This window comes from Lactuca virosa, chromosome 2, assembly GCF_052849685.1.
Source record: "Lactuca virosa cultivar CGN04683 chromosome 2, Lactuca_virosa_CGN04683_v6, whole genome shotgun sequence".
NCBI classification, from domain to species: Eukaryota; Viridiplantae; Streptophyta; class Magnoliopsida; order Asterales; family Asteraceae; genus Lactuca; species Lactuca virosa.
This window is the reverse complement of record NC_136427.1, coordinates 13,756,732-13,769,479: the sequence shown is the minus strand read 5'-3', so window position 1 is coordinate 13,769,479 and position 12,748 is coordinate 13,756,732. Positions and strand designations below refer to the sequence as shown.

General features: G+C 43.4%; 1 pseudogene; it reads right to left on the bottom strand.

The window, feature by feature from the left end:
• Positions 1 to 10,272: 10,272 nt before the first annotated feature.
• Positions 10,273 to 11,948, bottom strand: LOC145158900 (epi-neemfruitin B 7-O-acetyltransferse L7AT pseudogene; annotated as a pseudogene).
• Between the last annotated feature and the right edge of the window lie 800 nt (positions 11,949 to 12,748).

Genomic DNA, 12,748 nt, shown 5'->3' with positions numbered 1-12,748 from the left:
GTCCATTCTGAACCCTTCCGGTACTGCCATTGCACCTTCACGAGTTCCACTCTCTTGTTCCTCAGATCCTTCGACTTCCGGTCGAGGATCGCCATAGGTCGCTCAATGTAGTTCAGGCTGCCATCAACCTGAATGTTCTCCAAGGGCACCACTGCCGAGTCGTCCACTAGGCACTTTCGCAATTGGGAAACGTGGAAAGTGATGTGGATCTAACTGAGTTCGGCTGGCAGATCCAGCCTCTACTCCACCTTGTCCACCCGGGCTATGACCCTAAACGGTCCAATGTACCTGGGTCCCAACTTGCCCCGTTTCCTGAATCGGATAACGCCCTTCCATGGCGACACCTTTAGGAGAACCATATCCCCGACCTGGAATTCCAGGTCTGATCAGCGCTTATCGGCATAACTTTTCTGCCGACTCTGAGCAGTCTGAAGCCTGCTCCAGACCTGCTGAATCCTCTCTGTCGTCTTGAGCACTACTTCGGTGCTCTCCATTACACTCTGGCCAACCTCGCCCCAACATATCGGGGTCCTGCACTTCCTCCCGTACAACAACTCGAAGGGAGGACGATCGATACTCGCGTGATAACTATTGTTATAGGAGAACTCTGCCAAAGGGAGGTAGGTATCCCAACTACCTCCAAAGTCTAACACGCATGCTCGCAGCATATCCTCCAGAGTCTGGATGGTCCATTCGCTCTGACCATCCGTATGAGGGTGAAAGGCAGTGCTAAAATGCAGACGAGTACCCAGCTCCTTGTGAAACTTCTTCCAAAACCTGGAAGTGAACCGCACATCTCTGTCTGAAATCACCGACACTGGTACCCCGTGCCGCGCCATCACCTCCCTGATATAGATGTCGGCCAGCTTCTCGGCCGAGATGCTCTCTTGAATTGGAATAAAATGAGCGCTCTTGGTCAGTCAATCAACGATGACCCAAATCGAATCCACCCCCGCGCGGTCCTGGGAAGCTTTGTGATAAAATCCATCGTAATGTCCTCCCATTTCCACAGCGGAATGTCCAACGGCTGCATCTTGCCGTGTGGCCTCTGGTGCTCGGCCTTGACCTTCTTGCAGGTCAAGCACCGCTCCACGTACCATGCTACATCCCGTTTCATGGAGGGCAACCAATAGTCCATGCAAATATCCCTATACATCTTCGTCGCCCTGAGATGAATGGAGAATCGAGATTTGTGCGCCTCCTCCATTAGAACCTGGCGCACACCCGCGTGGTACGGCACCCACACCCTACGGTGCAGTGTCAATAATCCTCTGCTGTCATAGTCGAAAGAGGAAACCTGTCCCACAATCCGATCGCTCTTCTGATGTTCCTCCTTCAAGGCCTCCTGCTGGGCCTCCCGAATCCGCTCCAATAGCGGAGTCACCACTGTCATCCTCAAACAGATATCCCTGATCGGTGCTGCCTTGCGGCTAAGCGCGTCGGCCACCACATTGGCCTTTCCCGGGTGGTAGAGAATCTCACAGTCATAATCCTTTACCACATCAAGCCACCGACACTGCCTCATATTCAGATTTGGCTGGTCCATGAGATACCTCAGGCTCTTGTGGTCCATGTAAATCGTACAACGAACCCCATAGAGGTAATGATGCCAAATCTTGAGGGCGAACACAACAGCCCCCAGCTCCAAATCGTGCGTCGGGTAATTCGTCTTGTGAGGCTTCAGCTGCCTCGAAGCGTAAGCAATGACATGCCCTCTCTGCATCAATACTGCGCCCAAACCTGAGATGGACGCATCACAGTACACGACGAAATCCTCCATGCCCTCTGGCAGGGCTAAGATTGGCGCCTCGCACAATCTCTGCCTCAATGTCTCGAATGCAGCCTGCTGCTCAGGCCCCCAACGAAAGACCACGACCTTCCTCTTTAGCCTGGTCAGGGGTACGACTAGCTTGGAGAAATCCTGGATGAATCTCCGATAGTAGCCGGCTATTCCTAGGAAACTCCGAATCTCAGATGGAGAGCTCGGAACCTCCCATCTCATCACGGCCTCCACTTTGGCCGGATCTACCGAAATCCCATTTTGGTTGACAAGGTGCCCAAGAAACTACACCTCGCGCAACCAGAACTCACACTTGGAGAACTTAGCATACAAGTTCTCCCTTTTTAAAGTCTCCAGAACCTCTCGCAGATGGTCCGCATGCTCCTCCTGCGTCTTGGAATAGACCAAGATGTCATCGATGAAAACTATCACGGACCGATCCAACATCGGTTTGCACACGCGGTTCATGAGATCCATGCACGCGGCGGGAGCATTGGTGAGCCCAAAAGGCATCACCACGAACTCATAGTGGCCATAGCATGTCCGGAACGCCGTCTTCTGTACATCCTCCTCTCTGAACCTTATCTGATGATAACCTGAGCGTAGATCAATCTTGGAGAACCAAGATGCTCCCTGTAACTGGTCAAAGTGGTCATCAATCCTCGGGAGTGGGTAACGGTTCTTCACCGTTACCTTATTCAGCTCCCGATAATCTATACACATCCGATGCGACCCGTCCTTCTTCTTCACAAACAAAATCAGGGCTCCCCAGGGTCAACTGCTCGGTCTAATGAATCCCTTGTCTAACAGCCCCTGCAGCTGTGTAGACAACTCCTGCATCTCAGGAGGAGCCAACCGATACGGTGCCTTGGCTATCGGAGCCGCACCAGGGACCAGGTCGATTCTGAATTCCACCTGCCTCTCTGGAGGTACCCCGGGACACTCCTCGGGGAATACGTCCTTAAACTCCCATACTACGGGCACATCGCCCACCGTTGCCCTACCCGCCTCCCGGGTATCCATAACATAGGCGACATAACCTGCACAACCCTGCTGAAGGTAGCGCCCAGCCCTCGCTGCTGAACATAAAGCTAGTCCTCGCTATGGCCTTTCGCCCTGAACCACCAGCTCTCCCCCACTAGGGGTCCTAATCCGCACTGACTGTTGCGCGCAGTTGATCACTGACCCATTGGGGCTCAGCCAATCCATACTAATAATGACCTTGTTCCCCCGCAAAGGTATGGGAACCAAGTCCACCAGGTAACATTCCTCGAACAACCTCAAAACACAATCCCGATAGACCTCTGACGCTTGTACCGACCGCTCGTCCGCAATCTCGACCACTAAAGGGCAATCCAACATGCCTGAAGACTCCGAAAACTTCTTGCTAAGCGCAAGAGAGACAAATGATCGAGTGGCACCCGAATCAAACAACACCTGAACTGGGATACCGTTCACATGGAACGGTCCTAAGAAAGGCACATAATAAATCAAAATCACAGCGACATAACATAAAAGCATAAAATAAGAAATCATACCCGTCACCACATCGGGTGCAGCGCATGCCTCCTCGGCTGTCAGCTGAAATGCTCGGCTCCGAACCACTGGAGCCTCCAACTTGGCCTTCCGGCCATACACAACTCGTGCTGTCGCTGGGGTCGGTGCCACTGCCGGCACCGCTGCTGCTGTCAACCTAGGGCAATTGGCCTTTTTATGGCCCTTCTGATTGCAATGAAAGCAAATCAGGTCTGATATCTGAATCGCAGGAGTAGGGGCAGTACAATCTCTGCCAAAATGCCCAACCTTGCCACACTTATAGCATCACGAACCCGACCCAGTGCGACAAGCTCCCTCGTGTGACCGACCGAATTTCCCATAGCGGTCCCGCCCTGGCTGGCCTTTCGGCCTACCATCGGATCCCTTGGGCTTCTTCCCCGAAGCCCCCATCGTCAGCCCCTCCGCTGCCTTCCTCTTCCGGATGTACTCCAGATCAATCTCCCTTTCCCTAGCCCTGGCAATCATGGAATCCAGGGTAGGGCAAGTTGAGAAACTGACATGCTCCCGGATGTCAGCTCGTAGCATGTCATGGTAGCGGGTCCTCTTTATGTCTTCATCGCCCGCATACTGGGGCACCAGCAATGCCCTCTCACGGAACTTGGCGGTGATCTTCGCCACAGTCTCCGTAGTCTGTCTCATATCCAAAAAATTCCCTGGCCAGCTGCTGAAGCTCCACAGCTGGCGCAAACTCCGACCTGAATCTGGTCACAAAGTCTGACCAGGTCATAGCCTCAACGGCCGAGGCTCCCAGAGAGTCACCAACCGACTCCCACCAATCTTTGGCCCTGTCTCTCAAACATCCTGCAGCGAAACAAACCTTCGACCCTTCCGGGCAGAAGCTCGTCAGCTGCGTAGACTAGATGTCTGCGATCCATCTCCTAGAAGCAATGGGGTCCTTCACCTCATGTAAATCTGGCGCACCACTCCCTCTGAAGTCCTTAAAGGACAGTGTGCATGGTCCTGACGGGCTGGTCGCCATGTGACTCCTGAACGCCCTAAGGCGGTCCTCCATCAGCTCAATGATCCCCTCCTTGATCGACCCGAAGATAACCGGCGCCGCATCAAGGATACCTCTCGTGATCTCAGACGCGATGAACTCACGTAACCCATCATCCACATGCTCGGATCCTACGCCCGAGCCCGATCCTGACCCAGATCCTGAACCTCCTACTCCATGCCGCGTGACCATCATTCTGAAAAATAAACATACGAATGTCAGGGTCACATATACTTTTTAGAGGTCTCACACACTTTCCAAGTTTCCCGGTCCCATCTAGGCCCTCATTGATTCGAGTACGGATCCTCTACTTTCAGTAGTACCGGCCCATACTACCTTCCACATCTATCTGTACCTTCCTCAAGGATTGCCTCGACTTCACCAAGTCCCTTTTACCAATACCCTTTCCACTAACCCCCTCCTAGGTTTTCCTAGGGCACTCTCCGACCTACTCTCCGCCATCAACTGCACTAGGAGTCCCCACCACCTCCCCCTAACTAGCTTGCGGATACTGTTACATATTCGTTCCTTAGTTAGTTGAAATTCGCCAGAACCCCCATAGCACAAAGCAAGCAACATTCGTGCATTGAGTAACCAAACCATGCATAACCTACACAGGTCATCCTACTGCTGAATAAACAGTCCTAGCATATACCTTATATAACAGGCATATACGGCATCCTTCCTAGACCCTTAGCCCTATCTAGCATGCAATTTTCAGAATCATATATAAGGTACACAAGGCATCCTCCTAGATCCTTAGTCCTATTCTAGCATGCAGTTCTCTGAATCAAAACCATATAACATAACATAACAAGTATGGGTATCTTGGGGGAAAACTTACTTGAGCCCCGCCGGTCGCATGCACCACACACTTCATCTTTCTTAAAATCCTTCCATTTAGATTTTAGAAAACCATTTTCCTTTTAAAAATCTTTTAGTCCCTCGGTTTGAGTCCAGACACCCCCGAGGGTGTGTCCGAATCCCTCAAACCAGGGCTCTGATACCAACTTGTAACATCCCAAAATTCAAACCCGAAAATTTCATTTTTAATTAATAATTTAATAAACATTTTTACCAAAATATGGTCAAATAAACAACACGTTACAAAATCATAATGTTGTGTCCCAAACTATGACATCAAAAGTAATGAAAATCAGAGTACAATCCCAGAAACTCAATGCGGAAACCATGTGTGTATGTGTGTGTGATGCGCTGCTACTCCGCCGACTCCTTCCCCTTCGGCCAATAGGTACCTAAAACCAAAACCAAAACTATAAGCACAAAGCTTAATGAGTTCCCTCATCATACCACATATCATACAATATTGTCGGTATCTTTCAACCGGTAACCTTCATCGGTATCTTTCAACCGGTAACCTTCATCGGTATCTTTCAACCGGTAACCATCATCGGTATCTTTCAACCGGTAATCATCATCGGTATCTTTCAACCGGTAACTAGGGACTATTTCACCCCTACTACTAGCATACAACAATAGATATAAGCATACAGTCAAGCATATCCGGGTACTGACTTAACCTTTGGTCCTAAGGACCACTGTCAGGGAAACTAATCCCTACTATACACATAACATATCATACAGATAAATCTCATGACCAAAGCACATAACCAGACCAAGATAATTATCACAAAGACAATCATCTTCTAAATACCCCTTTTTGGTGGGTCGGCATTGTGGCCTTAGACCCACCCCTACTGGAAGGTAACTCACCTCAATGTCGTGCAGCGTTTGAATTATCCTCGGCGCACAAGTCGACTCCCTTTGACTCCTCGATACCTACACGAAAACCTTCAAGTCAACACACAGCACATGAAACCATAAATAGGGTTAGTCCAAGTCCAGTCAAAGTCAACTTCAAGTTGACCCGACTCGCCGAGTTGGGCCGTCAACTCGTCGAGTCCCTAACCCTTTACTCGTCCTTATCCATGACTCGACTCGTCGAGTTTGGCATCGAATCGACGAGTTCCTCTCTCATATGAACATCGTATGAACCTCATCCGACTCGCCGAGTTGTATGAACACTCGTCGAGTCCACCTTCATCTGATGAACAAGTCCTGTCCTCGACTCGCCGAGTTGTATGAACAACTCGTCGAGTTCATCTCCAATGTTAAGGAGATTGCCTTGGACTCGCCGAGTCTGTTCTAGCACTCGTCGAGTCCCATGAACTCCAGGTCTAAAATTACATCCAATGCGTTGGGTCACTCTTTCTGTCTGGCTACAACCCTTCTAACACTCAACTGAGTTCTTTGACCCTCAATCAGATTTGGGACTCAAAGCCTTGGACTCGTCGAGTCCCAGGAACGGACTCGCCAAGTTGGGCACGTCCCCACTCTAAATCCTCGATTTCTGATGTACAACCTTTGATCAAAAGATAGATCCAAGCTTCTACAATTGATCTAGCATGTAAAGTTACAAACTTTACGTGCTTGCATGGGACTTTGAGCTCAAAAAGACATAAAACAAGCTCTTAAGATGCATGGGACCCTTCAAGGGTGCAAAAGCAGCCCCCAACTGCCTTGTGACTCCCTTAATGACTTGATTTAGAAGCCCCAACCCCCAACCATGTTTGCAATCATGGTTGGTCATCAAAAAAATGGCTTATAAAAGACCTAAATCTCCCCAAAGAGGGATCTAACAAATGAAAGAGCAAGGTTAAAGCTTTTTACCTTCAATGAACTGTAGAAGGTGCACAAACTCGGGTTCCCTTGGTCTCTACTCGCTTGCTCAAGCTTTTCTCCTTCCTTCTTAAGACCACAAGCACCAAAATCCACCAACAAGGCTTAGATTGCTTCAATAACGGCTAGGGTTTGAATGAGAGGTCTTCTGGGAGCATAAGGGACGTTGTGGCCGACATAACATTGTTTAAATAGGGTGCAAACCCTCGGATTAGGGTTTTTGTCCAGACAAGGTCTACTCGTCGAGTCCGGGACCCGACTCGTTGAGTCCATTGCTTAAATCCCCCGTCCCATGCCGCTTCTACTCGGCGAGTTGGTCCTCCAACTCGCCGAGTCCATGACCAAAAATGCAAAATACTTAGATAAAAATAAAAAGAAATATGTACCAAGAATCAGGTGTTACAAAGAGCATCAACATGGAAAACAAAAATTTAAGCAAACTAAAAATAAAAATAAAAAGTCACTAAAATATATTAAAAAAATAGCAAGCCAAAATAATTAAAAAGGATATCACGATCACTTGTCTTCGTTGAAATCAAGCTACGATTGTTGATTAAAACTCTTGCATGCAAGAATTAGATTCTGAAAACAAAAACTTTCGGGACCTGTCAGACTATTTCCTTTGTTTTCTTTGCACCATTAACTAAAAAGTAGAAAAAGAGTTGACCCAACTAATCAAGAGTAGCAAGAGTTTGGTCTTCCACTTAACCACCACGATACGCCTTGCTATACTAGGCATCATGGATTGAGTTGGACAAATCACCAAAGTAGTAAACTAAACAAGTCAAGAATTCCCTAATCGCTTGCAATCTCGAAACCCAATCAAAAAGTAAAACCAAGCAATGCGTACGATCATAAATTCCTGCACATAACTACAAAAACCTTCTCGACAAGTGACATGATATCAACGAAAAATAATAAAAATAAAATAAAACTAAAAATTAAAAACAAATAATGCATAATCAAACAAAGTAAATTAATTGAAAATCGTTCCCCGGCAACGGCGCCAAAAACTTGATGTGTATATTTAATGCACTAGTTTTTTATTTATAATTCATGATGTATCGCATCTAAACCACACCTTACAGATAGTGAACCCGATCGAGTAAAGTATAGCTTTGATAAGCAATGATGTTGAACATAAGGGGAACGATAGTGAATTAATTTAAAATGTTTGATTATAGGTTACACAAAACACACGAAAGCAGTAAAGAAAGGTTTTATTAAATTAAATCTCAAACAAACAACTAAATAACAAATCTCAATAAACTGACAGAATACAAATCTCTTTAGGTACCTTGGTTTAGACAAATTACATCTTAAAATCATAGATAATTGCACACATAGATTTATTTATTCATATTCACCGATTTCTAAAATGATTAGGTTCATGTTCACTATTACTAATCCTTTAGCAAACAAGTCAATTCAAGCAGTGATCAATTGATTAAACTAACAAGTTTCTTAGTGTTCAGTTCATATCAAGCAAGACTTGTAATATTAGTTAATTAAATTTAACAATTCAATAAACTTATATGTGGTTGTTCTTCACATATGATCACACAATAACTTACTTATTTTCTAATTAACCCTAGGTTCATGTTCACTAATACTAGGCATACAATCTTGTTTTCACAAAACTATATGATTCAAACAATTTAGAAGATGTTCATACAACTCAATAAACTTGATTACTAACAAAAAATAATTATCATCAACACATAAGGGCCTTTCACAAGATCAAGAAGATAAATTAATCACGAATAAAACAATATAAATAGCAATTAATCCATAAATCAAGGTTTCATTTAATCATAAACACAAAGCAAATGGTTTTAACACCCAAATCAGAAAGTAATTGCAAATAGAATCATAATGGAATGCTAATCATGTTCACGATAACAAACCACATGATTACCGACACGAATCTGCTCTCTAACCCCTTATATCTTCGCTCCTGTCAGCTTAACGGCCATCCGGCCGCCTTCTAGACCTTCAAAACGGCAGCTATGAAATTTTCTTTTTGCACAAGTCGAAGTGGAATATCGTAGATGATGAAAAATGGTGGAATGATATGGGGTATTTTAGTTGATTGTAGATGGAATTAATATGAAATATTAGGGTTGGATTTGAATAAGGAAACGAATGGTGCCTTAGGGTTTAAGCAAATAAAAATAAGGTAAGTGGTGTTTGGGGAATAACTTACTTGGAGGGAATTTCTGTCCAGCTTTTATGCTTCATCTTCAAGGCCGATTTTGGATAAGATAAAAGCCAAACTAGAAAAACGGCCCTTTCACATAAGTCGTAGGAAATTTCGTCTGCTTTCCAGAAAATTTTGAATCACGTCAATCGGACTTATGAGTCATCGGATATACCTGAAACACTGAAGAGGGATCAATCTGCCAGCGATATCCTTTTAGCGTCATTTCAGCTCCATTCTCCTCCTTTTGCATTCCAGTTTCCATTTTAACTGTAATTAAATATTTCAAAGAATATTAAGTATCTTTTAGTTCTAAATAATAAAAAAACATAGTATAAAATAATAAGAAAACATCAATGGATATAAAGACCGTTAAAATTTGAGATCGTATGAAGAAGTTATGACGTTCAGAACACATGATCTAAGTAACCAAGTAGTCGAGATCGTGATGAACATAAGCATCAAAAGGCTCAAACACCTCATTAATGATTGTCTCACGTAAGATATCATGAGAAAAACTTAAATAAATCATTATTCATAGTTACTTAAAGAAATCATTCGTAGGTATTGAAGGAGTACAAAAACAAAAAAACGACTTATTTTGCAACAAAAAGAAAATATTAAGGACTAAATATGTACAAAAAAATTAAGGACAAAATGTGTAAAAAGTGATAAATATATTATCATATTAAGTTATTTTTACCAGCTAACCTGGAATAGCTGATTATAAGGACTGAATGTGTACGGTTTATCAAGTTGAAGGGGATAAATATAGATGAAAAAAAACTCAGTATATACAAATCGAAAAATATATTACCCTTTTTTAAAATCACTATCTTTTTTACATATATAAATAAGAAGTGATTGTTTGCTTTTTGTGGGGTCATCCAAGATAATCCATTTTTACAAATAAGTTTAAAATGAGTCCACGATTTGAATATTTTAAAATCCACCCACTTTTTTACAAATGATTTCTAAAATCAACCCGTATTTATAAAAACTCTCCATGTAACATCTACTTTTGTTTCTGCAAGACACTTGTCGCAATTGAATATCGATATCAAGAAAATAGTTAACAACACACAATCACAATAAAAACGTAGAGCGTTAAATAGGATCCCTAAATGATGTGATGTGGGCTCGACAGCTGCCTGGCCACAAATCCAGAATCATTATTAAAAACCCACAATCATCATGCATATCCGACTTCCTTTTTTAAATTTTCACGCATCAAAAATCAGGCCGTTTGAAGCGGATTTATTTCCTGTACAAATTGGTCAGTTGCCTGGCCAAGTCCTGCACCTAATGCACCAATTTCACCATTTAGAAGAGGACTTGGATCTAATGAAGCATATGAAAGTAACTCTTGATTCTTCTGTAAAATCTCCATTTCTGATTCATCCAAATTCACCCATGCTTCTATACCTTCACCACTTTTCGTGTCCATTAGTGTCACAAACTTCACAAACACGGGCGCGCCCTCAGCTACAACACCTGTCACCCAAATCGGCTTTCCCCAACCAAAGTCAATTTCATAGAAACCCATCTTGCACCAACTCGAAAAACCATAGTTTTCTATGGTTCCTATCGAGCCAGTTATTTCCCCCATTTCTTGTAAAGATTTCTGCATGGCGAAAGACCCTTCATCTCCTTGTGCTTTCTCCACAAACTCAACGTTGATTTTTGAAATACTTTCACGCACCTTATTCACCAAACTGTGCAACGGTGTCTCATCGCTAGCCAAACACACAGCATTTGAGACCCAAACGATGTTACCAATCAAGTGATTCGAAAAGTTGGATTTAATTTTGGGACGAAGATTCACCCAGTGTGTTAAACTAGAAGGCTTCTGGATACCACATGCTTCATTAGTTGCAGCCATTGCACACTTCCATATCAAACTAGATACAACCTCAACTCGAGTAGGTCGTTGCACGCCGTTACTCTCTGCCCTGGCTCTCAGTCTGGCAATAGCATCCGGCCCGAATACAAACCTTTTTGTGCGACACTTGCCTTCCTTTAACAATGATTCCCCCAACACCATGAATGTGTCTCTGAGCCATGAGCCTTTCGCAGGGAAAAGAGATGGAGCGGTGAAGTTTGGATACACAACTTCTTCAGCTCCACGAGCCATGTTACTCCATGCTTTCATAAACGTGTACACTGCAGCCCCATCAAGGATTTTGTGTGAACTGCATAAGCCGATGGCAATCCCACCACATTCGAAAATGTTCACTTGCACGTTTGTTACACGATTACCAATACTAGACTTGTTAAAGCTAGGTTCACATGGCAAAAAGGTATTGATCAACCCGTGATCAGGATGCCGTAGAAATTCGTCAAGACGACCGCAGACCAAAGCTACAATATAGTTAGCACCAATAGCGTTACAATCGATAGAAAGATCGTTCTTGATTGTTCCTGCAAGTGGGTAAAACCGAGTCAAGGTCTCAGACAAAGACTTCTTTAGAACCTCTGACCTTTGTAGGGCATGATTGGAATTGTCGCCATTGTTATTGGGGTAATATAAGATGATTGGTACATAAGGACTTACAATAATCTGATCTAACGCACAAAAGTCGAATGTATTCAGATGGGATGGTGTTGGGGAAGAGGGTTTGATGTTTTCTTTGGAAATTATTTTTGTTTCCATTGCAGAGAATTATCGTTCAAGGCTAGAATAGGTAAGTAGATGGATGACAAAGGATATGCCAGACCCTATGCCATTTTATAGGTGATGAATCGTGCAGCTCTTGTGTATAGAGTAAATAATAAACAATTATTTAGGGGTTTATATTGTATGGAACTTGTATTAATTTTTTATGATTTTCTTTTTAAATTCTTTAACAATAATAGTAAGTGTTTCAACTTTATTACAATAATTCACTTTGTACAATTTTGGTCTCCTTTGGCATGCTTACTTTTAGCTTGAAATATTATCTTCATAACCTTTTAATTTGAAATAATAGACAGAAAATATATCATTCAAATCGGCTTATTACGTAAGTAGTAAACCTCAAGAATGATGATTGTGGTTCCGCTAGCAATGGAGAGGGTTCGGAGCGGATCGACCTCGATCCAAACCCATTAAGCAATTTTTTAAATGTGGATCCAAACCCGATCTGGAACCCGCAGAGTTTTACATAATAAACTCATACTCTTATCCATCGGATAAACGGATTTTTAACCCTTTTACCTTAGTCATTTACAATATTAAAATTAGGCTATAATTATGCATTACAATACATATAACATGAATCACCAAAATTAGACAACATTCATTCCAAAATAAACTTTCACATAATCAAAATTTTGTGTTGCCTATGGAGATTGCTTCAAATATTTTACGGTTTTCTGTTAGATTGTGAATAAATTCAGTAATAACTTTCAAAGCATATTGAACAACCAAGTTAAGAATATGTTCACAACAACAAACATGGAACAATTTAACATTCAAGGGGATAGAAGACTTGTCACTGTGGAAAGACTGAACTCCTCGAGTCCTATACTAAAC